Consider the following 23,026-nt stretch of genomic DNA (forward strand, 5'->3'; position numbering starts at 1 on the left):
ATTTTTGAGATCTCCAGCCACCACTGATCAAGCCGAATTGCAAACGCACCTTTTTCTTCTCAGGCTCTGTTTGGAAGAGTGAGACTGGCGAGGGATGAATTAAGGAAAAGGAATAGCACTGGTGTGTTGTCCTATCCCGATCTCACGCTATCTCTGGAAGGTTGTAAGCGGACAGCTTAAATGAAGGACTTTCTTAGCCTTGCTCCGGCCTGAACCGGTATCAACGCTGCAGTACCGTGTCCTCAGTACAGGCTAAGCCGCGCTGGGAGGGATTGCCACACTTTCCATTGTTTACCCTTGTGCCCCGGTGGTTAATGTAGTGTTGTCTGAGGGGGCCGACACTGGAGTGGGAGCTGTCCTTGGTGCTGAGCAATGGCTAGTGAAACTCAATACATATCAGGATTAACACACACACACACACACACACACACACACACACACACACACACACACACACACACACACACACACACACACACACACACACACACACACAGTGCTTCTGGTGTAACTTCAAACTTTTTTTCTGGTGTAACCACTGTCAGATCTCCCTCTCCCAGGCCTTCAGCCCTCCGTCTCACCTAAGTGCTTTATGTACCCATTAATGGACAGTACTGGTTAACCTGCCACATGGCCTTTAATAGTATTATTAGACTAGATTAGATTCAACTTTATTGTCACTGGCAGAGTACACAGAACCAATGAAATGCAGTTGACGTCTAACCAGAAGTGCAAAAGAAGCATTTAAACACCAAAGTGCTATTTGAGTACAGTATAAGGTTATAAATACAGGTTTGTCAGAAGTATAGGGGGATTATGTTCGGAGAGTATAAATAGACATATATATATGTATATATATATATATATATATATATATATATATATATATATATATATATATATATATATATATATAAATACTATATATATACTTGTAGTATATCTATGTTTATTGTAGTAGTGCAAGGGCAATTGGTGAAACAGTGCAGTAATGAATGTTATAGAGCACAAGCAGTAAATGTGAACAGGTAAACATTGCAGAGAGTAAATGCAACAGATAAGCAGGTAGCCATTTAAAAGTAGAGTGCTAGACGGGGGTGGGGGTTTGTTCAACAGTGTTACAGCCTGTTACCAGTTCAGAAAGTCCTTTACTTAAGCTGTCTGTTTACAACCTTCCAGACATAGTGTGAGATCGTGACAGGACAACACAGCAGTGCTATTCCTTTTCCTAATTCCATCGCACGCCTGTCTCACCTTCCAACTGGAGCTTGGGAAGAAAAAGTTGTGTTAGCAATTCGGCTTGATCAGAGGTGGCTGGAGGTCTCAATGATACCAAAGCCCCGACGTGTCTGGCCTTTACTGAGTCGTCATGCAGACAGACGTTTCGACGGATTGGACTGCTGCCACCGAATCAGGGTCAACAGGTTGCCGGCACTTGCCTTTAGCTTATTTTGTTGGTCCACAGGAGCAGTCATCAAAAATCTCAGTCCAGTGTGCCCACACACCACAACACTCTTTGCTACTCCAGCGATATGCGTGCGTTGTTTCCTCTCCCCACGTGGCAGGGTGATGATCATAGGATGTGTGAGTACATGGGGGAGCTCCGTGACAGAGAGGGGGGTGCGTAAGGTTCTCCAAGTAAAAGCAGGGGGAGGTGACGTCGAGAACAGACAAATGAATCATTATCTGCCGCTGTTATGACTGCCAGGTTCGTTGTCATTTGTTTTTTAAAACGAATGACGTGGGACATTTCATTTAAAGGTCCCATGGCATGCTACTTTATGGATGCTTTATATTAGTGGGCCCCTCCCACAGAATTTGAACTACAAGCACTACAAGCCAGTCACACATTGATCTTTCCCCAAACGTGCCGTTTCGGTGTCTGTAGCTTTAATGCAAATGAGTAGGAGAGAGGCGGGTCAAGGAGGAGGGTGGGGGTGTGGCCCTGAGCAGCTTGCGGCCACGTTTCCATGCGCTCTGTTTACAGTGGAAGTATCGCAATGGTGAGGCGCACACAGCCTTTGGCCGTGTTCTGTAAATATTTGGGAGTCCTGGAGCTCTATATCTAAATAATATCATATTATACATAGATATCTATATCATATCATATATTGATATGATATAGAAACCAGAGACTGGTTCTTCCACGTCCACATCAATCTGAAGTAGACTGAAAACAAAAACATTGAATGGTTATTGATTAGTTATTAAGCAGTGGTGAATAGTCATAGGTGGTTACCTTCTGGCAATACTGTTTGCTCTAGGGAAGAATCTGTAGTTATTATATAGTTGTATAGTTGATATATCTGTTATATTATTATCATATTTGTTGAAACTGGCTTATGCTTCAAACAACATAAGCCGTCTCCAGTTCAGCATTTCTGTCATTTTGAAGGGGGTGGGATAGTCTAGAAATTGTTATGGTTAGGTTAAACCCAAGTAGTTCATGGTTACAAACTCAATTTCATTGAGCAACATACCTGGCTGATTGCTCGTCACATGTATCTGAACATTTCAGAATGAACATATGCTCAATGACTAAACATATTGATTCAAATGATACTTTAGTATGTGTTCCTTTTTATGTGAATGACTTTCACGCAGAAAGTTTCAGAATGTACCTGTTGTGTTACCAATTGTCTGTCACCAAGCCATACATTCATAAGCTCTGCCATCCAGGGTGGCCTACATCATTAATCACACTTGGTTGATACATTGGTACAGTAATATTTGTACCGAAACAAAGCAGAGAATATCCAATGCATAACCAATAAACCCTATTCCTTTCCCCCCTGCAATATGCGTGACAACTGTTTCAATGGTTACATTCTGAATTTATGTTTGCTGATGTCTATGGGAGATAACAAAAATGGAATACATGGAAAAAAATTAAACACAGATCCCACATGTCCACATTTTTTCTTAAAATGAATTCAACCCTATTGGCCCATAACAAGAATCCTTAAGGAAGTAAACAGCTGATTCTTCAATAGCAGTGCTTTGTAAATTAAGGCTATCTCAATGCTTTTATACATGGCACTAAATTATTATCAGTAATGGGGCCTCAAACAAGTAGTAGCCCAGGGGCCAATGACCAACATGTGTGCTCCAGTTGATCTACAAGAATGACACGTTCCAACTTATGTTTCAATAATAGTATCACAAAAGTTGATAAAAGACCAACTGATAGGCTGGGTAGTCTTTCCTGGCTACCCAGTGTGAGTTTATGTACATGTTTTGGGTATAAAACGTAGATCGAATTAGAAACAGCTTATGGACTTGTGTCAACCAATTTCGTATCGGGACATTGTAAATATAAGCGTGTTGTACACTTTTTGCATTAAAGTGATCGTTTTATTTTTGTCAATTGAACTTGAGCTCATAAAGGCTTTTTCTAAAGAATGTAATCAAAACAATCTGGTTGTCCGCGACAACACCACAACACCCAGCGGAACCTCCGGTGGACCATTATGACATCACAATGCCCAGTCCCCTATATAAGGCACCGCTCCTCAGTCCGGTGGTCAGTGCTGATCAGAGAGTCGAGCGTAAGCATTACCTTGTAATCACTGAGCAAGCACAGCAGCGTTTTACCCAGGTAGCGTTTGTTAGGCTATTGAGCAAGCAAACGATGGGGAGGAGACGTGTGAGGAACCGGAAGAGGAAACCGAAACCTGAGGACCTCATCCACCAGGAGAGCCTCCACCAGGAGAGTCTCCAACAGGAGGGTCTCCAACAGGAGGGTCTCCCCCAGGAGAGCCTCCACCAGGAGGGTCTCCAACAGGAGGGTCTCCGCCAGGAGAGACTCCGCCAGGAGGGTCTCCAACAGGAGGGCCTCCCCCAGGAGAGCCTCCACCGGGAGGGTCTCCAACAGGAGGGCCTCCCCCAGGAGAGCCTCCACCGGGAGGGTCTCCAACAGGAGGGCCTCCCCCAGGAGAGCCTCCACCGGGAGGGTCTCCAACAGGAGGGCCTCCCCCAGGAGAGCCTCCACCAGGAGGGTCTCCAACAGGAGGGCCTCCCACAGGAGAGCCACCACCAGGAGGGTCTCCAACAGGAGGTCCTCCCCCAGGAGAGCCTCCACCAGGAGGGTCTCCAACAGGAGGTCCTCCCCCAGGAGTCCCTCCATCAGGAGAATCTCCACCAGGAGAGACTACATCAGGAGAGCCTCCGCCAAGAGACTCACCACCAAGAGGGTCTTCACCAGGAGGGTCTCCACCAGGAGGGTCTCCACCAGGAGAGACTCAGACGCATGGTAATCATGGTTTACCTAAGCAAACCTTTGATCAGCAGACACCTGGTCACAGACAGAGAGACTGAGAGACTCCAACCAGAGAGTCTCCAACCAGAGGGTCTCCAACCAGAGAGTCTCCAACCAGAGGGTCTCCACCAGGAGGGTCTCCAACCAGAGGGTCTCCACCAGGAGGGCCTCCAACCAGAGAGTCTCCAACCAGAGAGTCTCCAACCAGAGGGTCTCCACCAGGAGGGCCTCCAACCAGAGGGTCTCCAACCAGAGAGTCTCCAACCAGAGAGTCTCCACCAGGAGGGTCTCTACCAGGAGGGTCTCCAACCAGAGGGTCTCCACCAGGAGGGTCTCCAACCAGAGAGTCTCCAACCAGAGGGTCTCCAACCAGAGGGTCTCCAACCAGAGGGTCTCCAACGAGAGGGTCTCCAACGAGAGGGTCTCCAACCAGAGGGACTCTACCAGGGGGGTCTCCAACCGCTGGGACCACAACCGGAGGGACCACAACAGGAGGGACCCCAACAGGAGAGTCTCCACCAGGAGGACCTCCAAGCAGAGGCCAGGCTACCTCCAAGACCGGACGGGACATCAGAGAGCCTCAAACATATGGTGATCACGGTTTACCTAAGCGGCCCTCTGATCAAAAGACACCTGGTCACGGACAGCGGTGAGGGTCTCCAACCAGAGTGTCTCTACCAGGAGGGGCTCCAACCAGAGGGTCTCCAACCAGAGGGTCTGCACCAGGAGGGTCTCCAACCAGAGGGTCTGCAACCAGAGGGTCTCTACCAGGAGGGACTCCAACCACAGGGTCTCTACCAGGAGGGGCGCCAACCAGAGGGTCTCCAACCAGAGGGTCTGCACCAGGAGGGTCTCCAACCAGAGGGTCTCCACCAGGAGAGACTCCACCAGGAGGGACTCCAACAGGAGGGACTCCACCAGGAGGGCGAGCTGAGGAGGGAGAGGACACCGGTACGATCCGCACACACAAACTTTAAGTGTGCAGATGCACTTTTTTCAAAGGCGTGCGCACACACACACACACGATTGACCACATTTACTATCAGTACTATCAGATAAAAAATATATAAAAATATGTTCATGTAAATCTTCTTAAACGTTATCCAGGGATAAAACATCCAAATGACTGATTTAGACTTCAGCATATCTTTGCAGTTTTCAAAAGAATGTACACAAAACAATCCGGTAACCGTGGCTACACCATGTTAAGTCTCTGGCCAGCGGAACCTCTATGACATCACGAGGCCCCGCTCCTCTATATATGTCACCGCTTCTCAGTCCCTTGTGCTTATTGTATTAACTTAATGTCACACATAATAACTCAATCATGCACCTGAACTCACACATACTCACATACACAGAGACCCACAGGTATGCACATGTGGGTTGATGCAGGTGCATCCCTAATCAACAGTGTGGTATCCTGTTTTAACATACGCTGTGTGTTGTGTCCTAGATGGTGAGGACACCGGGGGTCTTGGAGGCTGAGGAGGACGCGTTAGAGCTGGAGATGCCAACTGACAATGGCAACCACCACGTTATCGTCTGTCAACGTTCCATTGACGCCGTGGTCTTGATCCTCAACCAGGATCAACCGCCAGCCACCGCCCTGCCAGGTGTAGTAGCGATCGAGGAGAAACCTTTTGTCGTTATGGGCTGTACAGAACCTGTGGCTCCCCCTAACAACACTGAAATCTCGGTCATACCCGACGAAGAAGGGGAGGAACCTGTACAGGAGCCCAAAAGAAAGAGCCTCGGGTGGAGATTCTTCATTTGGCTCTGTGTGGTGAAGGAGAAGGAGCCAAACAATAAGAGGAACGCCGGGACCTACCTGAAGGAGGACACGGAGGAACACCTCATCTCCAGCAGTGAGTCCTTTTGAATAACCTTGGCTAATTGTGCAATCCAAAACATTTCATGACGCCACTTAGGATGTTGTGGTGTGTGGCACATGCTCTTGCATTCTTTTAAATCTTCTTACGTGTCCATTTTGTTCTGCAGAAGCTGATAAACGCCGGGAGCAGAAGGAGGCTCAGAGGCTGAAGGAGGAGCAGCGCTACGAGCAGTGGGCTGCTGAACGGGGCCTCAGCGATGCAGGAGAGGGGCCAGCAGACGGGCCTAAGAAAAGGATGACCAGATTGCAGAAGGTGTCTTTGGGGTGAGTTACTGTTTATTTCTTAATATGAGAAGATATGAGGCTTCAACGTCAACAGAAACCTGATTTCTTTCAACCTTGTTTCGTTTGCATTTTCAGATTGGTCTCCCTGTGCCAATAAGCCGATCCCCTCCATCCGGCCACCCCCGGTGCGGGTCACCTGTACATATATACATAGAAGCATTATAAAACTCAAAGAATACAAAAGAACACAAGACAATACAAGACCTCTTTTGGTCCGAAGTCTGTGCTGCAATTTCGAGCTTAAAAAATTAAAATCAAACTCAAAGACTCGAAGACAGCATAGCTCTATGGACCAATCTCCCATGGCCATGGGATCCCCATCATCTCAGGGCGTCTTTCACAGGACAACAGGCCAAGAAAAGAGCATCCCAAAATGGAAGCATCAACTGTATGTTTCCACTGCCTGTCATACTGTGTGTTACACTTTTGTATTTGACTGTACTATTTATATTCGATGACAACAACATCCAATAAAAAATTCTTTGAGAAAGCTGGTCATATTGTGTTTGTTTTTAGATGTATACAAATATCTAATACTTAATGGCAGACCCTCTCTCTTTGACTGACACTTGTGTGAGCGTGCACAAACATACACACCACAGCAGGAAGGTGTAATAATATGCGACTGACATCTTAGCTCCAGCTACGGTGGCCTCTTAGGAACATAATAGTGTCACCCAGGATATCCTTACATCTCCCTTACACAGTAAACAAAAACAGATTCACTATGCACTCTTTAAACAAAGTAAATAAATAATAATTTGGTGCCAGAGGTTGCCAGTTCTTAGCACACTGTAGGAGGACGGTCTTTACCACCGCCTAATAACAAACAGACTGTTTACAGCCTTTGGCTATAGATCAAGTCTTTCAGGGGCTTTTCTAATGCGCTCTGACCGTCTCTCTGGAGCTGCCTCTGGCTCCGTCATGACAGGTGCATTCTCCTCTAAAACCACTGGCTGATGGTCTGTTACTGTTCCCTGCTGTGCATGTTTGTCCCTGTGCTCCTCTATTGAAGGAACTGCATTGCTGGCCTGTGTTTTGAGTAGCTGCAACCTGTTTCGTCTGACCGCAGCCCCGGTGTCCGTCTGGACTGCGTAGGTCCTCGGAGCCACTTCATTTAGCACTGTTCCAGCGCGCTGCCAATTCTGTCTTCCTGTGTTGAAAACTAGGACTCTGTCGCCCGCCTGCAGAGGTTGCATTGCTTTTGCTGTTGGGATCTGTGTCTGTAGTCGTCTACCCATGAGCAGTTCAGCCGTAGACTTCCCGCACGCCGAGGTGCTGCTCTATAAGCGAGCAGACCTAAATAAGTATCCTCACCATTCTCTGTTGCCTTTGTCAGAAGACCTTTCACCATTTGAACACCCTTTTCAGCCTTGCCATTTGCCTGTGGGAAGTGTGGGCTTACTGTGACATGTTCAAATCCATACTCTCTAGCAAACTGCTTGGACTCCTGACTGGCATACTGAGGCCCATTGTCCGAGACGACAGTTCCTGGAATGCCATGTCTTGCAAAGCTGGACTTCACATGCTTAACTACTCCCGTTGCTGTTGTGCTCGTGAGCAGAGCCATCTCAGGATAGTTGGAGTAGTAGTCGATCATCAGTAGATACTCTCTCCCACTGAAGTGGAACAGGTCTGTCCCAATTTTTTAACAGGGGTGCTCCGCCCTCATGTTTGTGAGCAGCGGTTCTCTTTGTTGTCCAAGTGGCACAGTCATTGATCATCTCTAATGTGGCACTAATAGCCACCGGGAGAATCCTCCCCGGTCCGGCCCTCCTCCCCCCCCCCCCCTGCCAACAACGTTGTTTTTTATCAGTAATAAAAAAGAAAAATCAGTAAAAATGAATGATAGAATTATAATTAAGACAATAAAAATGTGTAAAATAGGCCACAGTTCTGCTCTGTGCGGGAGAGAATTGGCGCACTTCCTTACAAGACCGGTAACCATAGCAACGCCGGTAAGCAAAAGCACTCCGGATGGCCGTAGTGCTCCCCGCCCTACAGCCATCCGGAGGCGCACAGAGCTTTTGGCCGTGATATTATCTATAAAATTATATCATACTATTATATATAGAACGTTATAAGAAGCTATCACCGAGTGTGAGAGGCGAGTTGGGTCATGCCATTAGACGTGGGGCCGCTCATATATCCCCCTACATTTCCGAAAATGGACTTGACCTGCAAGCTGTTTATTGGATAAACGCATTTCCCAATCCCAGGAGTCTTTGCTCCATTCTACGTCAATTCAAGAACAAACAAATTAAAGTAAACTGTAGTTCGTATTATTTATTTATGGCTATGAAAGTTCTGTAACGCCTGAATAATGAAGAATTAAATGAAGTAAAACAAAATTATATAAAAAAAAAACATGAATGAGACATAGAGAGTAAGCAAGGGGTATAAATATTGGTTGGATATTCTCGAGACTTGTATTCTTTATTTCGAGGATTTTCACGGCGTCTTGACGGGGAATAAATTATGCTCAGGGCCGGCTTGCAGACGCCTCGCGGCCGCTCACAACCATCGGCCAGTCCAACTGACTTTGCAGGCCGCTACACAATTGCGGTCCGGTCCACCTGACCTCGCTGGCCGGTCGGTCGGCCGACCGGGAAATCTTCTGATCGTCCCGACGGCCACTCCACCTCTTCCAGAACATTGCTCAGTTTCTTTTCATCTCCATCTGTCAAACGTATTGAATATTGCAATCGCTTGTGTCCCTGCTATCGTAAGTAACAATGCTACTTTCCTCTCACCGCTCTTGTCATTGGCGCCAGTTGCAGTCAAATAAAGTTGAAACGCCTGTTTAAACAGTTTCCAAGTGAAGCAGGATGGGCCTTTAATTAGTGCTGCAGTACCGGCCTATCACTGTTGGGTGCGCTGCCTATGAAGGGGAGTGGTTGTGCACTGGGAGCCCTCTTGCCTGGGAGCTCCTGGCTACCCTGCCTCCTGTTATCAGCACTTTGAGATTCTTGAATATAAAGTGCATTATAAATACAATTTATTATTATTATTATTATTATTATCACCGCACCTGATCGCCTCACCGATCGCCTTTTAGCTGGATCGTGCAGCTCACCGTTGTTTGGTATGTAGTAGTTGTGTGCATCTGTGTACCTTCTAAACTTTGCACAAGTCCTCAACCTTGGCTTCCATCCCTCAGGCAGTTCATTGGCCGGGTCTTCCCTCTCCCGTATCGACCCCAGTTGTAGGTCGTGCGAGTGTTTTCCTCCTCTACCTGTTGCAGCGGGGAGTGATCAGCTGATTGATCGAGTTGCACTTGTTATTGTGCTGCTCGGTACAAGTGATCCCCTTCCTCCCCTTTGATGTTCATTCAACTCCTGACGGTATGTGGATAAGATGACGCTAACTGAAGTTACTACAGTTGTTGTTCAGTCTCTAGAACAAATTAATTTTTCTATGGCAGGGTTGACGTGTGTGTGGGCGGTTTCTGCCAGCACGTTCCCCCCCCCCCCTCTTCACGCTGCTGTTGGCCGGCTGCCGTTTTGTCCACTGGTTATATAGCCAACACATCCATCCTACTCTGCATCTCCTACTGTGCTGTACCTGCCACCGAGTATGGTGATTGCTGCCTCATCCTCAGTCTCATTATCTTAATCTATTCATTTAACCGACTTCTAACTGTCTTAATCTTATTGATGATATTATTGCAACAACATTGCAACTCCATCATCGACGCATCGCTACAGCTCTAGTCGCGACGTAGGTCGCATTGGTCGCGACGTAGGTCGCATTGGTCGCGACGTAGGTCGCTTTGGTCGCTGTGTTGGTCGCTCGTCTGGCTGCCGTTTTCTCGTCTGGCTGCCGTTTTGGTCGCTGGCTGGCTCGGTCGCTCAAAGTCTATGGGCGGTCCTTAATCAGTTAATTTGCATGTTATTAACGGGTTTTTTGCGACAGTTGAAGTACCAGAAAGGGCGAAAGCTACCTACAGCTCTTTATTGCTAATATTGTTTTAATATTTCTATATTGAAGTACAGTTTAAAATGATAAAATCGTTGGTCTATCAGTATCAATATTATGTATTAGTTGTAATTTGGGGCGTATTCAAATAATGAATTTTATATCTTATATATAGCCTATATATTTTTTTTGTTAAATGTCATTAAGCCTAATAAGGTATATTATGCAAAAAGCACTTTGTTATAGAGTGATATATTAGTTGTAATTTGGGGCATATTGAAATAATGTATTTTCGAAATTATACATAGCCTATTTGTTTTGTTAAATGTCATTAAACCTAATAAAGTAGGCTATAGGTACAAAGTTCTTCGTTATAGAGTTATATAGTTTAATAAAAGTGCAACGATGAAACGTCAATGGCACAGTGGTACAAGTGGTAGTGGCCCTAGGTTGGTAATCATCACAATGGCTGTTCGATACTCTTCACGATTAAGTATATATTTACTATTTTCTTCAAACTCGTAATCGTAATCGGTCTCTTTCATTTGAAAATTTTTGTATGATTTAGTACGATGGTATGATAATCATACGACGTGATGACGGGCAGCAACGCCTGGCTGGTATCGGCTGGCTAGCTGCGACGACAGGCCAGCCGCGGTGGCTGCCACTGTCCGCGCTGGCTGCCACTGTCCGCGCTGGCTGCCACTGTCCGCGCTGGCTGCCACTGGCCGCGCTGGCTGCCACTGGCCGTGCTGGCTGCCTGCCACTGGCCGCGCTGGCTGCCTGCCACTGGCCGCGCTGGCTGCCTGCCACTGGCCGCGCTGGCTGCCACTGGCCGCGCTGGCTGCCACTGGCCGCGCTGGCTGCCGGCCGCGCTGGCTGCCACTGGCTCTGGCAGGCTGACCGACTAGGTCGCGACCATAAAAGCGTTGCGACCCTTTTGGCGGCAAATAAGTCGCAACCAACCAGAGGTATGGCTGAATGAGCGACCTGTGGCAGCCAGCCATTGTCACCATGGCTGCTACCACAACCAAAAGCCTATGTTATCAGTTAACATCTCATTGAACAGAATAAATATAGGCTACGTGCGTCAGTGTAATAAAAACGTACATGCAATAATATATAGCTTAGATATTGATAGACCAATATGCCTTTTTATAATATAAAAATAAATAGGCCTTTTGGTCTATCCATCTATGATTAATTTTTAATTTACTTTGTAATACAGTGATGCGTATGAATTTGTATTGATTATATTGTATAGCCTTTTCTTTTTTAAATGTCAAAGACTAATAAAATATCCTATGAAGCAAATTATAGTGTAATATAGTTCTATAAAAAGTGTAACGTGTCTATCATAAAAGCCACAGTGGTGTCATTGTTTATAAGTGTAACGATGCTCCTCATGTTAGCCACAGTGGTGTAAGTGGTAGCGATGCTAGGTTAGTAATCAAGGGGTTGTGGGTTCGAATTTATTCACAATCAGATAGATTTTTGCTCTTTTAGTCAAACTTATTGACGCAATCGGCCTCTTTCATTTTAACATTTTAGCAGGATTTAGTACAATGTTATGATAATTATACGATGTAATGACGGGCTGCGACGCTGGCTGGTGTCGGTTGGCTGGCTGCGACGACAGGCCAGCCGCTGGCAACTGCCGCTGGTCGCTGGCCGCTGGCCGCTGCCGCTGGCAACTGCCGCTGGTCGCTGGCCGCTGCCGCTGGTCGCTGGCCGCTGCCGCTGGCTCTGGCAGGCTGACCGACTAGGTCGCGACCATAAAAGCGTCGCAACCCTTTTGGCGGCAAATAGGTCGCAACCAACCAGAGGTATTGCTGAATGAGCGACCTGTGGCAGCCAGCCATTGTCATCATGGCTGCTTTCATAACCAAAAGCCTATGTTATCAGTTAACATCTCATCGAACAGAATAAATATACGTGCGTCAGTGTAATAAAAACGTACATACAATAATATATAGCTTAGATATTGATAGACCAATATGCCTTTTTATAATATATATAAATAAATAGGCCTTTTGGTCTATCCATCTATAATTAATTTTAAATTAACTTTGTAGTACAGTGATGCGTACGAATTTGTATTGATTATATGGTATAGCCTATTGGTTTTTAAATGTCAAAGACTAATAAAATATCCTATGAAGCAAGTTATAGTGTAATATAGTTCTATATAAGTGTAACGTGTCTATCATAAAATCCACAGTGGTGTAATTGTTTATAAGTGTAAGTGGTAGCGATGTTAGGTTAGTAGACTACAACAACAGAGACAGTGAATTTGCTCTGAGTTCAACCACCTGGTCACCAGCGAGCGCATCACAAAAAAGCATAGTATTTAGTTTGGTAGTTTGATGAATCTCAAAATGTCGATTTACAGGTGTTGTCAAATGGAGTATGCACTCCAGCAAATACCGGAAGGTGTTCAGAATGATGTACGTGCTGGAGACCTGCTGGCAGTGCCAAGAGGTCTAAAGCAGCGGTCCCCAACCTTTTCAGCATCAAGGACCGGTATGATTCTCCGAAAAGTTTCACGGACCGGGGGGGGGGGGGGGGGGACGGACGGTTGGGTTATGTTGCGCAGAGGTTGCCAAAAATCCAAACATGTTATATGCAATCTAACAACTGCATATAGACTTATGGCATGTAAAAGAGTGACAGTATTGCGAAGTGAATAAAAAAATAAAATATAATAATAATAATTAAAATAAATAATCTTTCTCTGCGGACCGGTACCAAATGACCCACGGACCGGGGGTTGGGGACCGCTGGTCTAAAGGACTCCACACCGGGCCTACTGCACTTGGAAACATGGTGGCTTGTTTTAGTCACTTATTGCTAATAAAAAATAAAAAAGTAATATGCATATTGTGCATGAAGCAGTGAAATGTTTTACTGTCTGCAACAAAAGAGCAGCATGTACAGTAAATGTGTGACAACACATCAAGAGTATGCTTTTGTTTTCTTTTGTTTTCATTATCTATACAGGCTATGCTGGAATAGGAAGAAGGGGGGAGTTGCAGGCCTTTTTTGACCTTTCGCAGCAATGCCTGCCTTAATTGTTCAGGGCTGGGGGAATGAGTGATGTAAGGGGTGAGGGAGGGGGGGAATGAGGGTTAATTTTTATAATGTTTATCCTTCAGATGAATAAAAGCAACTCCACGAGTGATCTGAATTGGCAAAACGTGCGTATTTATTCATTGGAAAGAGTTGGCATATAAACGATTTTTGGGCCACTTAAAACACACTTTTTAGATACTATAGATTTGTGTAGTCAATGGGCCCCCTTTAAATTGCGCATTTATACTATTACTATAGCCTACTATTATTATTGACCCTTTTTTTTAGAAAATTTTAACTTTCATTTCAATTTTCATATTTTGATCTTTGATTTATACAGTTGACAACTTGACTATTATGACACATTATATATTTATTTTTACGGTATTGGGTCTGTGAATTAGAGTTAAGTTTTTATTTGTTTTGTTACACTTATATCACACGATGACTTTCTTCATAGGATAATTTATTAGTCAGACATTTAACAAACCAATAGGCTATACAATATAATCAATATAAATTTGTACACATCACTGTATTACAAAGTTCATTTAAAATTAATTAAATATAGATGGATAGACCAATAGCCATATTTATATATATTATGAAAAGGCCTATTGGTCTATCAACATCTAAGCTAGGCTATATAGCCTATATTATTGAATGTACTTTTTATTATACTGACGCACGTATATTTATTCTGTTCAATGACATGTTAACTGATAACATAGGCTTTTGGTTGTGGTAGCAGCCATGGTGACAATGGCTGGCTGCCACAGGTCGCTCATTCAGCCATACCTCTGGTTGGTTGCGACCTATTTGCCGCCAAAAGGGTTGCGACGCTTTTATGGTCGCGACCTAGGGTGGCTTTACACGACAACGCTCCCGGGTGAAACAGACAAAATATTTTATCAGATGTGCCTTTCGTTTAGACGGCGACAGCGTTTTTGGGGCTTAGAAACGCAAAAAAATGAACCCACCCTCCAGAGTGGAAATCTTAAAAACGCTCCACCGTCACGTTCCCATCTAAAGGGTTGAAAACGCAAAAGTGTGCTCTGAGCTGCGCACGCTGGCTATCCTTGCCTACGCGTTGACGTCATACCCATGTGCAGTACAGCCAAACACCAACAAACATCAGAATCAACATTATTTTAATGGCCACACATACAGGAAATTAACATGTCGGATTATATCCATCAGTCGGAGATTCTATCTGCCATGTTTTGGTTTTCCGAATTTCGATTTTGCGCTAAGAAGTAGAAGGAGAGTAGAAGGACGTTTCAACGCATGCGGGCGCTCTTGGTGTTGTTGTATGGCAGTGCTTCACAGTACCACCTAGCCACCTGGCATGCATACTACATCAAATTTCACACATTTTTGCGTCCCCGTGTGCATGCAGATTTCCACCCAAAGTCGCTCGTCTAAACGCGAAATAAAAAGTGGGAACGCAACGCCACTTTTGCGGTTTGTGTTCAGATCGTTGTCGTGTAAAGCTAGCCCTAGTCAGCCTGCCAGAGCCAGTGGCAGCCAGCGCGGCCGGCAGCCAGCGCGGCCAGTGGCAGCCAGCGCGGCCAGTGGCAGCCAGCGCGGCCAGTGGCAGCCAGCGCGGCCAGTGGCAGCCAGCGCGGACAGTGGCAGCCAGCGCGTCTGGCCTGTCGTCGCAGCTAGCCAGCCGATACCAGCCAGGCGTTGCTGCCCGTCATTACGTCGTATGATTATCATACCATCGTACTAAATCATACAAAAATGTTCAAATGAAAGAGACCGATTACGATTACGAGTTTGAGTAAAATAGTAAATATATACCTGATCGTGATGAGTATCGAACAGCCATTGTGATGATTACCAACCTAGGGCCACTACCACTTGTACCACTGTGCCATTGACGTTTCGTCGTTGCACTTTTATAAAACTACATAACTCTATAACGAAGAACTTTGTGCATAATATAGCTTATTAGGCTTAATCCAATCCAATCCACTTTATTTATATAGCACAGTTTAAACAAACACATGGGTTTCCAAAGTGCTGCACACAGAAAAAGAGATAAAATAAGTATAAAATAAGTAAAACATATGACCCACCCAACACTTCTACATCACATCAACACGCCATCTAGTGTCCAAAGGCCAAATAAAAAAAGGTGTGTTTTTACCAAGGTTTTAAAGAGACACAGGGATGTAGTTTGTCTAATATGGAGTGGCAAAGTGTTCCACAATTTTGGGGCTGCTACCGCAAAGGCACGTTCTCCTCTGTGTTTTAGCCTGGTACGGGGTGTGGCCAAAAACAGCTGGTCAGCTGACCTAAGAGAACGGCTAGGAGTGTAGGGTTTTAGCAGCTCGGAGAGGTATGGTGGGGCAAGGCCATTTAAGGCTTTAAACACAAATAAAAGTATTTTAAAATGAATCCTAAATCGTACAGGTAGCCAGTGCAATGAAGCCAGAATAGGTGTAATGTGGTCGTACTTTCTAGTGTTAGTCAAGAGACGAGCTGCGGCATTTTGAACTAATTGGAGGCGGGCAATGGAGGCCTCACTAATCCCCATGTAAAGTGCATTACAGTAGTCCAGCCGGGTGGTCACAAACGCATGGATTACTGTTTCAAAATGCTGTCTCTGAAGCATTGGTTTAATTTTTGCCAGCTGCCTTAGCTGGAAGAAGCTGGACTTCACCACAGCTTTTACCTGGGTGTCAAATTTGAGGTCAGTGTCCACCTTAACCCCCAGGTTATTTATGATTGGCCTACGGAACTGTTCCAGGTAGCCTAGGTCAACCAGGGGGGACACACCAGAGCCACTGAAAACCATAACCTCTGTCTTTTTTTCATTAAAATTCAAAAAGTTTAGGGACATCCAAGCTTTAATGTCTTGCAGGCAGTCTAACAAAGGCTTAATACTGTACGCTTCTGACTTTCTAAGAGGAACATAAATCTGGCTGTCATCAGCATAGCAATGAAAAGAAATACCATGCTTCCTAAGAATTGAGCCAAGTGGGAGTAAATAAAGGGAAAATAAAAGGGGGCCAAGCACCGAACCCTGCGGAACCCCATGTAATAGCGGGACAGTGGAGAACACATGCTCAGCAAGGCTAACACAGAAAGACCGCTGGGTTAAATAAGACCTGAACCATTGTAGTGCTGTGCCTCCGACACCCACCCACTGCTCCAGACGAGCAATGAGGATGTCATGGTCTACTGTGTCGAAGGCTGCAGTCAAATCTAGGAGCACAAGGACAACACTATGGTCAGAGTCAGTAGCTAAAAATATATCATTAAAAACTCTAAGCAGCGCTGATTCTGTGCTGTGTAATGTTTTAAAACCAGATTGGAAAATCTCTATAATGTTCTGTCCATTTATAAAGTCCATGAGCTGACAGTGGACAATCTTTTCCAGGACTTTTGACAGAAAAGACAGTTTGGAGATAGGTCTGAAATTAGACAAAACAGTAGGATCAAGTCCAGGTTTTTTTAACAAGGGTTGCACAACAGCATGTTTAAATTGAGCCGGCACGACTCCCGATGATAGGCTACTGTTAATGACAGCAGTAAAAGAAGGTCCAATAGTTGGAAAAATCTCCTTAAAAGGTCGAGGAGGAACAATATCTGCTGGAGAACCTGAGGGCTTCAGGTGGCCAACAATCTCCTCCACAAAGGACAAGGTTACAGGCTCAAACATCTCTAAGAACACAGAGCATGGAGCTGAGACTGAGGGATCAATAGCAGGTGGAGAAATAAGTGCTCTAGCAGATGTCACTTTGTCAATGAAAAACCTGAGAAAGTCTTCACACACAGCTGGAGACCACTCAATTTGCAACGCCTGTGGTGCATTCAGAGCAGAGTTAATTACCTTAAACAAAACAGAGGTTTGTGAGAATTTAACAAAATGATCTCAGAAAAAATATTTTCTTTTGGCCTCTCTCACAGACGACTGGTAGTGGCGCAAGCAATCTCGCATAATTTGGAAAGACACTTGTAGTTTGTCCTTTTTCCACTTTCTCTCAGCTCTTCTACACTCCTGTCTAGAAGCCCTGGTGGTTTCATTCAACCAGGGTTCAGCCTCCGATTTAGTTTTTTGCCGTCTGATTTTATGTGGAGCCACAATGTCTAAGGCAGTTTGACAGGAGTTGAGAAACCAACAGTTCAGTGACTCAGTATCATATGACACATTTTCAGGAATAACACAGTTCTGGTTGAAAACAGTGGAAAAACGTGCGGCAGTGGAGGGGTTCATAACCCGACATATGCGAGCGACTGCGCAAGGTTTAGCTGTCAAACGGTTCACAGCGGCTTCAAACAGAACAGGCATATGATCAGAGAAAAAGGCATCACTCTCCAGATTGCAAACGGGCAAACCATAGGATAAGACGAGGTCAAGTGTATGACCGCGTTCATGTGTCGGCCCAAGTACAGCTTGGACAATGTCAAACGAGTCAATGAGTTCTTCTCAGGACAACAGCCGTGAATGTTACAATCCCCCACGATGAGGACCCGGTCATAATTCGGCATAATATCCGACAGGAATACAGAGAAGTCCATCAAAAAGTTTTTTTGTTATATTTGGGAGGACGATAAATCACAGCACACAACACAGTGTGGGGATGACCCAGCTCAAATAAGCTCAGTTCGAAGCTCGCGGGGGATGGCCGCGATATTTGTTTGCATTTAAAGTCACTCTTATAAACAGTCGCAATTCCTCCTCCTCGACCAGACGACCGGGGAGAATTGAAATAGGAGCACTCGTCAGGTAGAAGATCAGAAAAGACTCCGGACTCACCCGCACTTAGCCAGGTCTCGGAGATAAAAAAGAAAGTCCAGCTCCCGCGTAACGAAGAAGTCCTTGAGGATAAAAGCTTTATTTCCAAGTGATCTGGCGTTAACCAAGCCAAATCTAGCAGGAGCCGGCGGACAAACAGCTGACGATGGGGCGCGAGCCAGGGGCCGAAGATACTCCAGATTTGCTCCACGCCAGCGTAAACAAGGGGAGCAGGGGCGGTGGGGCTGGAAGGCCTCATCGCAGCCCGTCACCTTCACCAGAGAGGAAGCAACAGGATCCAGGAAGCGCTGAGAGAGACACAGGCGAGGGGCAGCACCATAACCACCATATCGATCAGGACGTGCCAACCCCAACCTCAGCTTCACGAGATAGCCGCTACGTTTCCCCCGTCGCCGGTACCTTCTTCTCCGAGGTAGTGGAGCAAGCGTGCGGCGGAGGTCGGCCGGGAGATCCGGTGGGAAAGGGGTCCCCCCTTCACAATAGTCCGATTTTTGAAAATTTATAGCAGCGTTTCTCAGATCTAGCAACGTTTGGCGATCATAGACCAGAAGAGCGTTGATGTTATGTACAAGCGTTAAAAGCAGCAAAAACAAACACAACAGGTAGAGCACCTGACGGCGAGCCTGACACACTGGCGCCATCTTTTTTGTTAATGACATTTAACAAAACAAATATATAGGATATATATAAAATTCATTATTTGAATACGCCCCAAATTACAACTAATACATTATATTGATACTGATAGACCAACGATTTTATCATTTTAAACTGTACTTCAATATAGAAATATTAAAACAATATTAGCAATAAAGAGCTGTAGGTAGCTTTCGCCCTTTCTGGTACTTCAACTGTCGCAAAAAAAACGTTAATAACAAGCAAATTAACTGATTAAGGACCGCCCATAGACTTTGAGCGACCGAGCCAGCCAGCGACCAAAACGGCAGCCAGACGAGAAAACGGCAGCCAGACGAGCGACCAACACAGCGACCAACGCGACCTACGTCGCGACCAAAGCGACCTACGTCGCGACCAATGCGACCTACGTCGCGACGCACGTCGTTGGCCACTCGAAGAGCTCGGCCCTACTGTGTGCGCAGTGTTTTGTGCTTCATGTATGTTGAACAGTTGAGCTATGTTGACTGCAGCTCCTGGTTTCAACATTCTTATTACGGCTATTACTGAAGTTAATATATAACAATTGCCGACGAGAATCGTTTTGTATCTCCGTGGTGCAATGCTCCAAAAGACAGGACAAATTTGTCTTTGATGGCCGTCAGAATCGCGTTGTTTGCCCACCCGCATGGCTGCTACTTTCATTGAAACGCTACGGAGGAGGAGGACTGAGTGAATGAAAAGAAACGAAACAAGTGAAAATGTTTGGAAATGTATGCTGGATTGTTTTGACAGTACTGTAGAACAGGGGTCTTCAACGTTTTCCAGGCCAAGGACCCCCAAACTGATTGTTAGGGGACCCCCTACTTATAGGCCTATATTATCTAAAATTGTGTTTTATATTAAACTGGTCCTATAGTGCCATGTATAAATCAAAGCTGCAAACTTGTCGCTTTTCGGCGACAATCGCCGTTTTCTTGGTCAATTCGGTCATTCACGTGAATCGTGTAGAACCGGAGAGTTTTGTTTTTGGGGGGGGGGGGGGGGGGGTCCAGAACAATTATTGTTCGCAAAAATTCCATTCTTATAATTGACATTTCTCTGGGCCAATCGGAATCTCAGCACTTGCTTCAGAATCTTTCTTATAATTGACATTTCTCTGGGCCAATCGGAATCTTGAAGCACACAGCGCCAACTGAGCTCGCCATTGGATGAGGCGGTCGCGTGGCTACCGCGCATGCATGCGGCCAAACAACGCAAGAGAGCTTGCGAAACACTCGTCTAGAGGGGTGTTCCACGAACGGAGGTTTAACAAACACTGAGTTAACGCTGAACTCTAGGTTGATTTAACCAGTGCCGACTAACCCAGAGTTTTCGGTTCCACAGCGCACAACACAGGGTTGTGCGCGTCACCGCCAAACCTAAAAAGACGTGATGTATGGATCATGGAAACCCTGATCGAAATGGCGAAACGGGCCGCTTATTTCAATGAAATGGAACTTCAGGTTCTCCTGGGGAGCTATGACGAGGAGAAGGACATTATCACAAGAAAAGGGAACGCTAAAGCCTCTGCAACCCGGAGAACCAAAGCCTGGCAGCGGATCGCTGACCGCGTAAATGCGTTAGTTACACGTCAAAAGCATGATCGTTAATATTTGAGCCATGAATATATAAATATCCCAGTTAAGCATTCTTAAAGATCCTACCACATAACCCCTTTCTTCTAAAAAAAATATGTACTCCGATGGCTTCCAAGCGGTCAGCGGATCAAGTATAAAAATGAAGTATAAAAAACATACAAACTGGTAAGCTTTTCCCACCATCGTATTGGTATAAATTTAAATAAGCATTTTTTTTAAGCCAATCGTGAAAAGGCCGACAGTCGGTAGACTGGATCTGGCCCTCAAATTGTCTTGACCCCGGTGGAGGAGCTGTTAATAAACATAAATTCAGGGCGCCCTGGCATGGAGGGGGTACCTGGAGGTACCTACCTTCTCAGAGAGTCAGGGGCCATACCCCACTGGTTGAATGTAGGTTTTTGTGTTTTCTTGTATTTTAGATTTTTTTTGCCTTCGAAGTAACACATGCAAACCATGTGCTTGCCACAGCGCATATTCCAAGTGTTTCTTTTTTTGGTAACTGGGTAGAAAACCTAAAAGTGACAATTCATCAACTTCACAGAATAATAATTGTTTTTTGTCTCTCCAATAATAAGTAAAAATAATAATAATAATAAAATATTTTTTATAAGCCTCAAGGCTGTTTTGACATTGATTTTTGATAAAGTATGCTGAGTTTTGTTAAGTCACGCTCAGACTAGTGTTATTTGTATATTACAATAAAAAAAAAATCCCCTGTGAAACTGTCACCTTTTTTCCTCTGAGGAGTTTGCAGGTCTGTGTATAAATGTGCCTTGTTATTTCGTATTCAATACCAAGATATTCAAATAATACACAGGTTCATATATTGATGTTTTTATTTTAAACATGTGCAAGGTACAGTGAGTAGGGTGGCCATGCCACTGCCATTCATAAACATAACATAACATAATAAACTGATACCTGTCAAGATCAACATTGTCTGTCAATTGCATGTAATCATGCATAAAAGCCATTCAAAGGGCCATTTTTAAAACATAAATGTGGAAACGAAAATTAGTGATGCTTGTTAGTGTCTTTTTTGGCCTGATTCACGTCTTTCTTCGCACTCCGCAAGTAGTCCGGTAACTTATAAACCCCAGCGTGTCCGGTTGCTAAGCGACGTCAACGTCTTTGGCGGACTATTTCTCTGCTGATCACTTATTTTGCCGATAATGACGTTGCTGTGCTGTCCTTCTTAATTAAAGGAGCAGGCAGAGAAAAGCTCTCTCCTGCTGGGCTTTCATTAAAATCAAATAAATAAATATTTATTTGATTTGAATGAAAATAAATATTTTGATATCTTGAATAGATTAGTGTGCTCTCTCAGAACTGGGATATTCCATCTTTATTTTAACATATTACTCGAGACAGTGTTTCTCACAGCGTTCAATGGTTTCATGCGTCCAGGAGAATAGACGTCACCGACTCAGATATTTTTCCCTACACGAGGCATGGCTTTCGCCAACATCACTTTCTCTCCTAGACGCGCGTCCCCCGAATCACCCCTTTTTATTTTGCCCAACGGCCTTCCAATGACAAAAGAGTGGTTCAGAGTCCATCTCGCTAAGGGTGGAGAAGGCGGCGGCCTACCAAATAAATAAAACAATAAATATAACCGCAAGTGGTGATTAAAAAGCTAAATTAAATGTCAAGAACACACTAATGGCAGATATATAAATATGACAAATAATTATGAAGGAAAGATGTTCCACTTGATGCAATACTGTGCCTCGGCTTTCTGGTAAGCTGCAAAGCAATGGCCGAATGTCATGACTCATGTTCAGCATGCTATAATCAGGATTCGAACTCTCAACCCAATGATCACCTGTAGAAGGCATTATCCCATTGAGCCACTGATAAACTTGAACTGCAGCCTCATTCACATGGTCAGAATGTCCATTGATATGCATACAACATCCAGAAACCTCCAAGCACACATTTCTCAAATGAATTAAGGGCTTTCTTAAAAGCCTATACCTGAAAAATCTTTGAAATTCAGGGGTAATTAAACATTTGTAGTTTGAATTTCAGGTGCTGTTCAATGTTGTGCTTCTTAAATGAGTGGCAATGACAGAATGTCATGTACATCTTGTTCATAATGCTCTAATCAGGATTCGCACTCTCAACCTAATGATCACCAGTACACAGCATTATCCCGTTGAGCCGCTGACATTCCTGAACTGCATGAAGCCTCATTCACATGGTGAAAATGTTGATTAAAAAGCACACAACATCAAGAAAACTCCAGGCACATATTTCACAAGAGAATTAAGGGCCTTCTTAGAAGAGAACAGATCAGAAAATGTGCACTGTTAATGGTATCCACCTAATGATAGCCGTATGGTAGTTATACAATAACAAAATGGTCATATAGGCAAAATGGTTTGAGGCTCTTGACGTTCAGCTTTTCTATGAAATTGTGGGAAAAGTCCAAATTTTTAGAGCAGAAGACCAGGGTAAAAAAGATGCATCTGATTTTAGAGATTAATATGATGAAAGAACTTTGAGTCAAGGTCAATCCCTTAAGGAGAAATAAGGCTAGTTCATAATTTCTTTAAATAGCGCCACCTTTG

At 44.8% G+C, this 23,026-nt stretch overlaps 1 protein-coding gene across 1 annotated transcript in view; it reads right to left on the minus strand.

Annotated features, from left to right (window-relative positions):
* Positions 1-23,026, minus strand: part of LOC132460732 (transcription factor 15-like) — a 271,512-nt gene that overhangs the window by 100,235 nt on the left and 148,251 nt on the right. The window lies entirely within an intron of this gene.

Source organism: Gadus macrocephalus, chromosome 7 (assembly GCF_031168955.1).
Source record: "Gadus macrocephalus chromosome 7, ASM3116895v1".
In the NCBI taxonomy this organism is placed as follows: domain Eukaryota; kingdom Metazoa; phylum Chordata; class Actinopteri; order Gadiformes; family Gadidae; genus Gadus; species Gadus macrocephalus.